This window comes from Phocoena phocoena, chromosome 2 (genome assembly GCF_963924675.1).
Source record: "Phocoena phocoena chromosome 2, mPhoPho1.1, whole genome shotgun sequence".
Classification (NCBI taxonomy): Eukaryota; Metazoa; Chordata; class Mammalia; order Artiodactyla; family Phocoenidae; genus Phocoena; species Phocoena phocoena.
In genome coordinates, this window is record NC_089220.1 from 75,411,187 (window position 1) to 75,424,442 (window position 13,256).

The window sequence follows — 13,256 nt, forward strand, 5'->3', positions numbered from 1 at the left end:
AACTACCCTCAGCCTTGGCTCTGAATTAATTCCCCCCACCTAGGCGGTAGCACAGGAACCCTCCACACGGTTCCGGCTTTTCTCAGGAGGCTGTCAGCCCTGCCCACCCACCTCATCTCCTGCACTGTTGGCCGCCCAGCTTCCAGGTGTCTGCTCCTCTGGTGAGACGGAGCCGGTAGACGCTCTCCTCAGCTCCTTGCCTGGGTGGGCAAGTCAGGCTCTAGGGCCGGCAGAAATCCTCATTTGAGGGTCCCACCGAGTTCCCTGGTCAGAGTGCTGCAGGTGAGCATATAGGCTGCTTGGGAATACTGCTCAGGTGCTGCAGAAAGCCTTCTTGGAATCTGACATGTTATCACTTTGGGACCATTGGCCAGCTGCTCCTGACTTGGCCACTTGAAGGCTCAGACTGTTCCAGTCTCTGAACTGAAGAGAACCAAGACTATTAGCATATCTCTCACCACCATCAATGCAAGGTATTTCAATGAAGAGTATCAGGAGGACAGCTACAAATCCCACACTGGCATGTGCAAGTTCTGAGGAATGGTGGAATAACCCAATGTGTCTGGGTGACCTTTGGAGACAGCTGAGGTAGAGCTACAACAGGGCAGTAGTGGACACCAAACTTATAGCCCATCTTCCCCAGCCGTGTGGCTGACAGGGTCTTGGTGCTCCGGCCAGCTGTCAGGCCTGAGCCTCCGAGGTAGGAGAGCCGAATTCAGGACACTGGTCCACCAGAGACCTCCTGGCCCCACGTAATATCAGTCAGCAAGAGCTCTCCCAGACATCTCCATCTCAACACTAAGACCCAGCTTCACTCAATGACCAGCAAGCTCCAGTGCTGGACACCCCATGCCAAACAACTAGCAATGCAGGAACACAACCCCACCCATTAGCAGAGAGGCTGCCTAAAATCATAATAAGCTCACAGACACCACAAAACACACAACTGGATGCAGTCCTGTCCACTAGAAAGACAAGATCCAACCTCATCCACCAGAACACAGGCACCAGTCTCCTCCACCAGGAAGCCTACACAACCCACTAAACCAACCTTACCCACTAGGAGCAGACACCAAAAACAACGGGAACAACGAAACAGCAGCCTGTGAAAAGGAGACCCCAAACACAGTAAGTTAAGGAAAATGAGAAGACAGAGAAATACACAGCAGATGAAAGAGCAAGGTAAAAACCCACCAGACCAAACAAATGACGAGGAAATAGGCAGTCTACCTGAAAAAGAATTCAGAGTAATGATAGTAAAGATGATCCAAAATCTTGGACATAGAATGGAGAAAATACAAGAAATGATTAACAAGGACCTAGAAGAACTAAAGAGCAAACAAACGATGAACAACATTGAACAATAAATGAAATTTAAAATTCTCTAGAAGGAATCAATAGCAGAATAACTGATGCAGAAGAATTGATAAGTGACCTGGAAGATAAAATAGTGGAAATAACTCCCACAGAGCAGAATAAAGAAAAAAGAATGAAAAGAATTGAGAACAGTCTCAGAGACCTCTGGGACAACATTAAACACACCAACATTCGAATTATAGGGGTCCCAGAAGAAGAAGAGAAAAAGAAAGATTCTGAGAAAATATTTGCAGAGATTATAGTTGAAAACTTCCCTAATATGGGAAAGGAAATAGTCAATCAAGTCAAAGAAGTGCAGAGAGTCCCATACAGGATAAATCCAAGGAGAAACACACCAAGACACATATTAATCAAACTATCAAAAATTAACTACAAAGAAAAATATTAAAAGGAGCAAGGGAAAAACAACAAATAACATACAAGGGAATGCCCATAAGGTTAACAGCTGATCTTTCAGCAGAAACTCTGCAAGCCAAAAGGGTGTGGCAGGACATATTTAAAGTGATGAAAGGGGAAAACCTACAACCAAGATTGCTCTATCCAGCAAGGATCTCATTCAGATTCAGCCGAGAAGTTAAAATCTTTACAGACAAGCAAAAGCTAAGAGAATCCAGCACCACCAAACCAGCATTACAGCAAATGCTAAAGGAACTTCTCTAGGCAGGAAACACAAAAGAAGGAAAAGACCTACAATAACAAACCCAAAACAATTAAGAAAATGGGAATAGGAGCATACATATCAATAACTATCTTAAATGTAAATGGATTAAATACTCCAACCAAAACGTAGACTGGCTGAATGGATACAAAAACAAGACCCGTATACATGCTGTCTACAAGAGACCCACTTCAGACCTAGGGACACATACAGACTGAAAGTGAGGGGATGGAAAAAGGTATTCCATGCAAATGGAAATCAAAAGAAAGCTGGAGTAGCAATTCTCATATCACACAAAATAGATTTTAAAATAAAGACTATAAGAGACAAAGAAGGATACTACATCATTATGGACATTACATCAAGGGATCAAACCAAGAAGAAGAGATAACAATTGTAAATCTTTATGCACCCAACATAGGAGCACCTCAATACATAAGGCAAATGCTAACAGCCATAAAAGGGGATATTGACAGTAACACAATCATAGTAGGGGACTTTAACACTTCACTTTCACCAGTGGACAGATCATCCAAAATGGAAATTAATAAGGAAACACAAGCTTTAAATGACACATTAAACAACATGGATTTAATTGATATTTATAGGACATTCCATCCAAAACAACAGAACACACTTTCTTCTCAAGTGCTCATGGAATATTCTCCAGGATAGATCACATCTTGGGTCACAAATCCAGCCTTGGTAAATTTAAGAAAATTTAAATTATATCAAGTATCTTTTCTGACCACAACAGTATGAAACTAGATATCAATTACAGGAAAAAAACTGTAAAAAATGCAAACACATGGAGGCTAAACAATACACTACTGAATAACCAGGAGATCACTGAAGAAATCAAAGAGGAAACCAAAAAGTACCTAGAAACAAATGACAATGAAAACATGATGACCCAAAACCTATGGGATGCAGCAAAAGCAGTTCTAAGAGGGAAGTTTATAGCAATACAAGCCAACCTCAAGAAACAAGAAACATCTCAAATAAACAGCCTAACGTTACACCTAAAGCAATTAGAGAAAGAAGAACCCAAAAAACCCAAAGTTCGCAGAAGGAAAGAAATCATAAAGATCAGATCAGAAATAAATGAAAAAGAAATGAAGGGCTTCCCTGGTGGCGCAGTGGTTGAGAGTCTGCCTGCCGATGCAGGGGACACGGGTTCATGCCCCAGCCCGGGAAGATCCCACATGCTGCGGAGCGGCTGGGCCTGTGAGCCATGGCCACTGAGCCTGCATGTCCGGAGCCTGTGCTCCGCAACAGGAGAGGCCACAACAGTGAGAGGCCTGCGTACCGCAAAAAAAAAGAAATGAAGGAAACGATAGCAAAGATCAATAAAACTAAAAGCTTGTTCTTTGAAAAGATAAACAAAATTGATAAACCATTAGCCAGACTCATCAAAAAAAAAAGGAAGAAGACTCATATCAATAGAATTAGAAATGAAAAGAAGTAACAACTGGCACTGCAGAAATACAAAGGATCATGAGAGATTACTACAAGCAACTATATGCAATAAAATGGACAACCTGGAAGAAATGGACAAATTCCTAGAAAAGCACAACCTTCCAAGATTGAACCAGGAAGAAATAGAAAATATAAACAGACCAATCACAAGCACTGAAATTGAAACGGTGATTAAAAGTCTTCCAGCAAACAAAAGCCCAGGACCAGATGACTTCACAGGCGACTTTTATCAAACATTTCGAGAAGAGCTAACACCTATCCTTCTCAAACTCTTCCAAAATATAGCAGAGGAAGGAACACTCCCAAACTCATTCTATGAGGCCAACATCACCCTGATACCAAAACCAGACAAAGATGTCACAAAAAAAGAAAACTACAGGCCAACATCACTGATAAACATAGATGCAAAAATCTTCAACAAAATACTAGCAAACAGAATCCAACAGCACATTAAAAGGATCATACATCATGGTCAAGTGGGGTTTACCCCAGGAATGCAAGGATTCTTCAATATACAAAAATCAATCAATGTGGTAAATCATATTAACAAATTGAAGGAGAAAAAACATATGAACATCTCAATAGATGCAGAAAAAGCTTTCGACAAAATCCAACACCATTTTTGATAAAAACCCTCCAGAAAGTAGGCATAGAGGGCACTTACCTCAACATAATAAAGGCCATATATGACAAACTCACAGCCAACATTGTTCTCAATGGTGGAAAAACTAAACCATTTCCCCTAAGATCAGGAACAGGACAAGGTTGCCCACTCTCACCACTATTATTCAAATTAGTTTTGGAAGTTTTAGCCACAGAAATCAGAGAAGAAAAAGAAATACAAATTGGAAAAGAAGAAGTAAGACTGTCACTGTTTGCAGATGACATGATACTATACATAGAGAATCCTAAGGATGCTACCAGAAAACTACTAGAGCTAATCAATGAATTTGGCAAAGTAGCAGGATACAAAATTAATGCACAGAAGTCTCTTGCATTCCTATACACTAATGATGAAAAATCTGAAAAAGAAATTAAGGAAACACTCCCATTTATCATTGCAATCCCACTACTGGCATATACCCTGAGAAAACCATAATGCAAAAAGAGTCATGTACCACAATGTTCATTGTAGCACTATTTACAATAGCCAGGACATGGAAGCAACCTAAGTGTCCATCGACAGATGAATGGATAAAGAAGATGTGGCACATGTATACAATGGAATATTACTCAGCCATAAAAAGAAATGAAATTGAGTTATTTGTAGTGAGGTGGATGGACCTAGAGTCAGTCATACAGAGTGAAGTAAGTCAGGAGAAAAACAAATACCATATGCTAACACATATATATGGAATCTAAAAAAAAAAAATGGTTCTGAAGAACCTAGAGGCAGGACAGGAATAAAGACACAGACATGGAGAGTGGACTTGAGGACATGGGGAGAGGAAGGGGTGGCCTGGGACAAGGTGAGATAGTGGCATGTACATATATACAAATGTAGAATGGATGGCTCGTGGGAAGCAGCTGCATAGCACAGGGAGATCAGCTCTATGCTTTGTGACCACCTAGAGCGGTGGGATAAGGAGGGTGAGAGGGAGACGCAAGAAGGAGGGGATATGGGGATATGTCTATACGTATGGCTGATTCACTTTGTTATACAGCAGAAGCTAATGCATCATTGTAGAGCAATTATAGTACAATAAAGATGTTGAAAAAAAAATTGAAGTTCATATGCATATTTGACTTAAGAAAAATCTAATGGAAAGCACTGAGTCTTGGGATTGGCTGAAATTCACAAAGCCACAGTAATCCCCTTGATGTCCTTAGGCTGTTCCCAGGGGCAGCAGAAGGTAGTTATTGCATCTTTAGCACCAGAGAAATCTAGACAGTATTAGTAAAAAGTGGTTTTGCTCTGGTTTTAAAAAGAGATGGGCTGAGACTTTGACTCTGAGATTAGGTGACTTTGGAAAAATGACAGCCTCTCTGGGCTTCAGTTTCCTCATGTGTACAAATGGAAATACTAAACCTACTTCATGAACTGTTATAAAAGTGTTTAACGTATTGCCTGGCACTTGTCACACACAGAAAGTCTGTTCTATTTATTATAACTAAGAGCTCTCTGCAAAAAACCATCCCAAAAGACCCCAAGAGAGAAAATGTAGGACATGTTCTAGGCAGCCTAAAACCAGGACGACAAAAAAGCAGATGAAAGAAAGTGAGGAGTCACTAATCAAACAATATTTAGTGAATGCCCCAGCAGGATCTGTGCCCAAGGAACATTCTTCCTGCAGACTTCACAGGACTCCCTCTTTTTCATTTTTAAGGTCTGATCTCAAATATGATCCCTCTCATGGAGTCCCTGCAGACGATTATAACTGAAAGAACACTGCCCACTTACACAATATCCTAGTCCATCTTCTCTGTAGCACTTGTAAACACTTGAAATTATCTGAATTATTTGCATCCATGTTTATTGTCTGCCTCTCCAAATATAAAACCTTCGAGGGTAAGACCTAGATCTGCTTTGTTTACAGCTACATCCCCAAAACTTGTGTTCAGCAACAAATGAGATCCCAATACCCAGGTGGTAATAAGTTCAGCAGTGACTAAGACTTCCATGCTCCAGAACTACAGAAGCCCCTGAAGAAATGCTAGGCAGGGGCTCTGCCCTAAAGAATCCATAAAAACAAAAACATATATAATCAAAGCTAACCACAGTGTATACTGCCAGTTGGAAGTAAATTTAACACTCTCCCGGTTTTTTAAGATTTCATTCTTCTGAAAAGATGCATAGCACCTCCTTTAACCTTCCCATTACATCTTTCTCTACTTCTCTTCAGCCTTTCCATTCTTTGCCCACCATCATGCTGATCTGTTTTGTTCTATATTTTTTCTTCTCTCTTTTCTATCTTCTGAAGGTAAGAAAAAAAGTCTGGGGCTTCCTTGGTGGCGCAGTGGTTGAGAGTCCGCCTGCCGATGCAGGGAACGCGGGTTCGTGCCCCGGTTTGGGAAGATCCCACATGCCGCAGAGCGGCTGGGCCCCTGAGCCATGGCCGCTGAGCTTGTGCGTCCGGAGCCTGTGCTCCACAACGGGAGAGGCCACAACAGCGAGAGGCCCGCCTACAGCAAAAAAAAAAAAAAAAAAAAAAGTCTGGAGGGCTTAGGAAGCATAATCAAAAATTTGGAGAAGTGAGGCACATTGGAATGGCCAATAAACCTGGAGGGAAGAAATGTACACACAAAGAATTGTTATTCTTAGTTATTAGTGACACCTGAGCAGTGCTATCTTGCTGTAAACACATTAAATTTCACTCATTCCTTGAGTCATCCAGTGAATTCACAGATGGACTGATCCATGAATAATTTGGCAGATAGGGACTTTCAAATGTAGAAAAAAAGAATCAGGGCTTACAAACTAAGGATGTTAAAAAGAAAATACTGAATTCAAATCATTGAGGTCAAGTAAAAATTAGTGTTAAAGTGTCTCTTTTATTGACTTAGTAGTAGAGCTTTTAAAAAAAATTCTTTGGAAAAAATAGCTTCATTTTTAAACTCACAATTGAATGTATCAAAATTTAAGCCTTGAATTAAACTTTTATTTGTACTTCAGAGATTTAATCTTTTAATCTACTAATCTAAAGACTAGTTTCTTTATGATTTTATTTTATATTTTTAATTGAAGTAGAGTTGATTTACCATGTGGCAATCTCTGCTTACAGCAAAGTGACTCAGTTATACACACAGAGACATTCTTTTTTTTTAATATTATTTTCCATTATGGTTTATCCCAGGAGATTAGATATAGTCCCCTGTGCTATACAGTAGGACCTTGTTGTTTATCCATTCTAAATGTAATAGTTTGCATCTACCAACCCCAAACTCCCAGTCAATCCCTTTCCCTCCCCCACTCCCCCTTGGCAACCACAAGTAAAGAGTAGTTTCTTAATAAATGGAGGGTTGAGAAATTAATCATAGAGATAATATGGGAACAGGATGCCCACATTCTACTATGAACACTGAAGAAAATTAGAAAAAGAAGAATGCCTACTCTCTCTGATATAATAACAAGTTCTTCTTTTAAAAGTACGTGTAGTTTTTTAGCAAGGAGCTCAATGGTGGAAATAAATTTTTTAAAGCATCCATTCTGCCTAGGCCCTTCATCAAAACTCCCTCACCCCAGGAAGTTATGATGGTTGTACTTCTTTCTTACACCAACAATAATTTGTCATAGAGTCTTTCCTAGAAAAACAAAGGTTTGATGGGATATTAGAAAGAGAAGTTGTTGAAACCCACAAAGAAACCAGCAAGACTTAAGTGTTAAAAAGAAGAAGAAAAACTACCAGGTACAGACATGCCTAGCAGATGCTGGCTTACCCTCCTCCCAGCCACCGTCATTACCGCCACTTCACAGAGAGCTTGACACTTAAAGAACTGAGAACCTCCAAGTACGTATACATTAGCAGCACACAAATGCTGACCTTCAAGGCCCCCATGATGCCTTCATTTCTCTACTCTCCAAGCCTCCATCTCATTCGCTTGCCTCTCTAGGTCTCTAATATCTTCCAACCATAATTCATTGAACCAAGACTTTTGGTCTTTAACTTCTCTTGGTTCACCCTATATCTTTGACATCACACCCATCTTGGTGTCATATATTTATATACATGTTCTCATTAGGAAAGCCACATAGTGGAAAATGGAGTGGGAAAAATACCCATAATCCCACAACTAATTTAATTGCTGTTATATTACTGTTGTCTTTAATTTGTTCTAATTGTATTACAAACATGTAATTCTACATTCTATTTTTCTCTCAGTATTATAAGTATATGGTTGAATGACATTTCATTGCATACATTCCACCTCTGTGGCCATTCAAGATGTTTCTAGTTTCTCACTGTTAAAAATAATAGTACAATTTATTCTCAATGTAACCGTGAGAAATCCTATTAAAATCTAGGTCAGGTCATGTCATTCCACCAAAGATTTCCAATGGCTCCCCATCTCACATCTTGTAAAAGTGAAGTCTTTACAGTATCCTACAAGGCCCTAAATGATACAGCTCTCCATTACGGCTCTAACCTTATCTCCTACCACCCTCCCCTTCATTCACTCAGCTCCAATCATATTGACCTCCTTCCTATTCCTCAGATACTCTAAACACGTTCCCACCTGAAGGCCTTTGCACTGGTTACTTCCTCTGCTTGGAACCTCTTCCCCCAGATCCCATAGTCAATCCCTCACCCCCTTAATGTATTTGCTCAAATATTACCTTCTCAATGAGGTTTATACTGATGATCTTATAGAAAACTGAAACTCACCCAGAATCCCCAGCACTCCTGATCCCCTTTACCCTGATCTACTTTTTTACTTTTTGAAAGCACTCATCACCTTCTAACATACTATGTATTTTACTTATTTAATTAGTCTATTGTTTATTATTGTCTGTCACCTGCTTCTAGAATATAAACTCCATAAGGGCAAGAACCTTTGTATGTTTTGTTCAATGAAGTATCTAAAATATCTTAAAAAGTACATAGAACAACAATATTAGCTCAACAAATTCTTTTCCATTATTATAACTGCTCCATTATTTAAAAATTGTTTTTTAGAAATTGATTATTAGAAATTAATTTACTAACTCAAAGGTTATGACTCAAAATACAGTGCTGTCAAACTGCTTTCCAAAATGTTGGCAGGGTTGAGTTAATTTACTCATGGTTACTCAGTTAACTATTGGTTGAAATAGGATTTGAATTTTCCAAAGCCTACACTCTCTGTTAAGCCTACACTCTCTGGTTAACAGAGATTGAACCAAAAAACATAAAGTGGCCTTTAAGGAGCAAGAAAGTGCAACTATGCACATCTTGAAGGAAAGGAAATATCTCATTCATTTTTCTACCCACATAGTAAAGTATGTGGCACAAAGGAGAAACTCGCCAAATACTCCATGAATTAATTGAAAAAATATCTGTAAAGTAACGCTGCAAGTAAGGAACGTGAAAAGTCTCAAAATTTGGGGGGAAGTTGATCTGTGCATTAAAATAATTGCTCAGGGACTTCCCTGACGGTCCAGTGGTTAAGACTTTGGCTTCCAATACAGAGTGTGCAGGTTTGATCCCTGGTCAGGGATCTAAGATTCCACATGCCTTGTGGCCAAAAAACCAAAACATAAAACAGCAGTAATATTGTAACAAATTCAATAAAGACTTTAAAAATGATCTGCATCCAAAAAAGTCTTAGAAAAATAAATTAAATAATTGCTCAGATTTTTAAGGAAAACAGTAAAAATCTTATCTACAAAGGGGCAATTGAACTAAAAGGACCAGAATCCTCACTGGACATCAGTATTGTTATATTGGTGTGTATATTGATATTCTTCATAAAAGGCTAAAAGAAAATGAAAATCTGTCCCTTCCTACCCTTTGCCTGTCCTTCTACCTTTCTCCCAAGAGCTCTGCAATTCCCACACTAGCTCTGCAATATAGACAGTAAGAACTTTCCCATTTTTCAAATCACTCCTCTCAGTTGTATAGTAAATTGTCGGGGATCAGACATCATAAGCAGCAAGTCTCCTTTACCTCCTGAGTCCCCAGCAAGTCTCCTTTACCTCCTGAGTCCCCAGTTTCAGCCCAGTTATTTTGCTGTTTGCTCAGAGATACTCCAAACCCTATCTTCCTCTGCCTCTTCTCTGTTTCCTCCTGATCTCTAGTTCAGCACTATAGGCTCGAGTCTTCGCAAAGACACACTTAGAGAAGGCTCCTTTTGCCAAGAGGAACCTAAGTTCAATCCTAGTAGACTATCATCCTTTTAGCTTCAAATGAATTTGCAAAATTCTGAGTTGCCACGATCTTGCTTGGAGAGATCTTCTATGAGAGAACTGCCTGTGTCAGTTGAATGCCAGGGGCTTAAACCCTAAAGAAGAGACAGGTAGAAGCTCACAGGTACACAATAAACTTTGACAGCTTTACTTCTCTAATAAAATGCAATGCAGCTAAAGTTCAGAGATGTTTTGAGGCTTGCCCTGCTTTTGCATGGCAGATTGGAGCTCTGTCCCAGTTCCCCTGCCCTTAGATTTTTCCACTACTCAGCAGTTGCCTCCAGAGAGCTGAGCTAGATTAACTCCTAAATCTTTTAGTATACTGTACTTAGTTTCTTTTTTAAAGATTTTATTCTTCACAGCATATTGCATTGTTTTTTTTTTAAAGATTTGATTCTTCATAGTATATCATGATATGATTTATCTGGTTCTCAATCAAAACAGGAAAAGAAACCTCTGAGAAAGAAGCTGCTCAGAGGTTTTAGAGGTGAGGATTGTTTAAGGGAAGAACCAATGGTGTCCTCCTCTGCATACCAAGGAAGCACTCAACAACACTTCCTCACACATTACAGGGATATAGTCATGGTGAGTTCTGTTCCAGAGGGTGAAACTGGGTAGGGAAGCCCAGGAGAGCAGAACTATCATTCCTCAGCTGTAGTCTTCCTTATCTCCTCCAGAACAGCCCACTTCTAACTTGTATTCAGACTTCTGTGCGCTAACTTGTAAGCGCACAGAAAGGACAAGCTTTCTCTGGTGGTAATAAGGACTCCCTTGCTTAGGCAAACAAGCAAAGACTGAATGACCATCTGCCACTAGAAGAGACTCATTCTTTCTTTGGAAGGTCGTATCATATTCAACTTTCATTCTATAAACTTGTAGTGCCTAGGCAGGCACTGTGCTAGGGATTCAAATACAAAAAGGCAGAGAGAAATGATTGTCTTGATCCTTCCCCCATCCCCAAATCCATAATCATATGACTTTTTTTGATAACTAGAAAAAAGAAACAGGTACTGTGGCAAACTCTAAAATGTGACAAGTCATAATCCGAGGCATTTTGAAGAATCTTGGAGGGTGTGTGTATTAGGGGGCAGCAGGGTGAAGGGGAGTGTAGGTGCCTTAGTAGGAAGCAAGAAACGCATTGAAAAAGTATACTGAGTTCTGAGACAGAAGAGAGGTTAAATAATTCTTATAATTTGAAAGGCCTTCTATTAACCTTCTAAACACCACACACTTATGCACCATATCAAACAAGTGATTGAGTCTTGCTCAGTACCATTGTATATGTGCATACCCAAAAAACATGGCAAGCAATGAAAATAAAGAGGTGGTAAAACTTACCAGTTTTCTCCAACTATGCAAGAGGAGCTTAGCTAATTGTTACAATGTTCTTTCCTTTACTTCTTTCATAATTTCTACTGAAATGAAACAGAGAGAAAGCAAAATGTTAAAAAACACAAAATAAAAAACATTCTGATTTGGACATTAGTAACTGGTTTTCTGTTTAAATCATTTCACCCTTTTAATATTGGTCTCTGAATCTGTTAATCTCTTTCCTTCTCTGTAAATTTTGCATTTGTCCTTTTCAATACTTTTGCCTTCTTCTGCCAAGGTAGAACTAAGCCTACTTGCCATTCCATTTTAATCATTAACTACCATGGGCACCATTAGAACTATATTTGAACACATTCCAAAATCTGTTACTCAAAGGCCATTCATTAATTCAACAAACATTTATTATAGAAAGAAAGTATTTATCTTTAGCTAATATAAATAAATTGAATACTTTATGAGATATGACCTGATACTAACTTTAAGCTTAAAATTTTGTGTCAAGAAAATACAAAAGTGTTTTGATTTTGGTAATCATGTCACAATGTATATATGTAGCAAATCATCACATTGTCACCTTAAATATATATAATTTTTGTCTGTCAATTATACTTCAATAAAGCTGGAGAAAAAATATAAAAGTTTTTAAGGAGTTGTGTCAAATCAAATCCAGTTAGTCTTAGGTTCTGTTATTGTCCTGCTGAATCAAAAACATTATTAAGTGAAGACTTATTTTGTGAGTTAATATATCCAAAAATTTGGTTTCAGCTTCTTTTTACTCCTTTAACCAACTCATCTATCATATCTCTGGTACACTTGGGCAAGTCACTTAACTTTAATATTCATTATCTGGAAAGTAGGTAATAATTTTACCCCTTGGATCATTTTTTATTATTATTTATTTATTTGTTTATTTTTGGCTGAGTTAGGTCTTCGTTGCTGTGCGCGGGCTTTCTCTAGTTGCAGAGAGCAGGGGCTACTCTTCGTTGCAGTGGGCGGGCCTCTCATTGCAGTGGCTTCTCCTGTTGTGGAGCACGGGCTCTAAGCACACGGGCTCTAGGCACACGGGCTCTAGGCACACGGGCTCTAGGCACACGGGCTCTAAGCACACGGGCTCAGTAGTTGTGGCACACAGGCTTAGGTGCTCCATGGCATGTGGGATCTTCCAGGACCAGGGCTCGAACCCGTGTCCCCTGCATTGGCAGGCGGATTCTTAACCACTGCGCCACCAGGGAAGTCCCTTCCCCTTTAATTATTGTGATGGTTAATTTTTTGTGTCAACTTGGCTAGGACATAATACCCAGTTGTGCGTTCAAATACAATCTAGCAGTTGCTGTGATGGTGTTTTTAGATGTGATTAACATTTAAATCAGTAGTCTTTGAGTAAAGCAGTTTACCCTTTATAATGTGAGTAGGCCTAATACAATCAGTCAAAGTCTTAAAAGAAAAGATTAAGATCCCCAGAAGAAGGAATTTGGCCTCCAGACTTTCTTTAGACTCAAGACTGAAAGACATGCTCCTGCCAGAATTTCCAGCCTGCCGGACCTGTCCTGCAGACTTCAGATTTGTCAGGCCCGGCAATCTCCTGAG